Source organism: Lampetra fluviatilis, chromosome 14 (genome assembly GCF_964198595.1).
Source record: "Lampetra fluviatilis chromosome 14, kcLamFluv1.1, whole genome shotgun sequence".
Lineage (NCBI taxonomy): Eukaryota > Metazoa > Chordata > Hyperoartia > Petromyzontiformes > Petromyzontidae > Lampetra > Lampetra fluviatilis.
In genome coordinates this window covers 13,041,618-13,042,671 of record NC_136288.1, presented here as the reverse complement: position 1 = coordinate 13,042,671, position 1,054 = coordinate 13,041,618, and positions in this window count along the sequence as shown.

Here is a 1,054-nt window from a genome sequence, read left to right as displayed (position 1 = left end):
CATACAGCCGTCTGTGCTTATAAACCGAATATAAGCAGAACTACAATCCAGCTGCCCACGTGCATAATGTAGTCAGGCAGCCTCGTGGCTTCAAATATCAACATTACCGAGTAGCGTTTGTTTAAGCAAGCAAAGTCTTCATACTCTTTGTTTTTTTCGGTAAAGTCACGTGGGTAAAAAAGAAAATTAAAATAGATTAATTCACGACGTTTCGGAGGCAACACAAGCTTCCGTCTTCAGGTGGAACCGTCACAGCAAAATTAATGTATCAAGTGATCATTACGTTGCCATACATAGCAGGCGTGACCAAAAATATTTCCAAAATTCTAAACAAACACAAGATCCAGGTCCGATTCAGTACAGTACACAAGATCCGTGATCTGATCCCATCCGTAAAGGATGTCCTTCCTGACTTACAGCACCCTGGTGTCTACAAACTGAGTTGCACTTGCGGGCATTGTTATATCGGGGAGACGAAACGACATATTTCCGACCGCATTCGCGATCACAAGTAGGGCCACTTGATACAGTAATTTTGCTGTGACCGTTCCACCTGAAGACGGAAGCTTGTGTTGCCTCCGAAACGTCGTGATTGATATTTATTTTAATGTTTTACCTACGTGACTTTACCGAAAAAAACATAGAGTATGAATCCTTGCAGTCAAGAAATCTTCAAATCTAGAATCAAGCAAAGTCTGTGCCAGTTTCGACCTTCTGGGGACTCGTCAGCTGAGCCAGGCTGGTTAATAAAATGCTGCTAAATTAACGCGAAGCTATTGGCAAGAGCACTGTGTTTAAAATATGGGCCCAGGTTCGATGCAAAACACAAAGACCGCACAAACTCGTGATGCGTTGCCGTGGAGCATTGTGGGTAAAAGCAAATGCGATGAGCGGAATTCAATTCTGTCTTTCCACAGTTCTCTCAAGTGTAGTGCGTTGATGGGTCGGTCACCAATAGCTTGACCCTCCCTCCCCCCCAAAAAATGCATCACATTTAAATTTGGTTCTGTAATTAACGTGAATAAATTGCAGCTCTGAGCGGGAAGTGTATCGG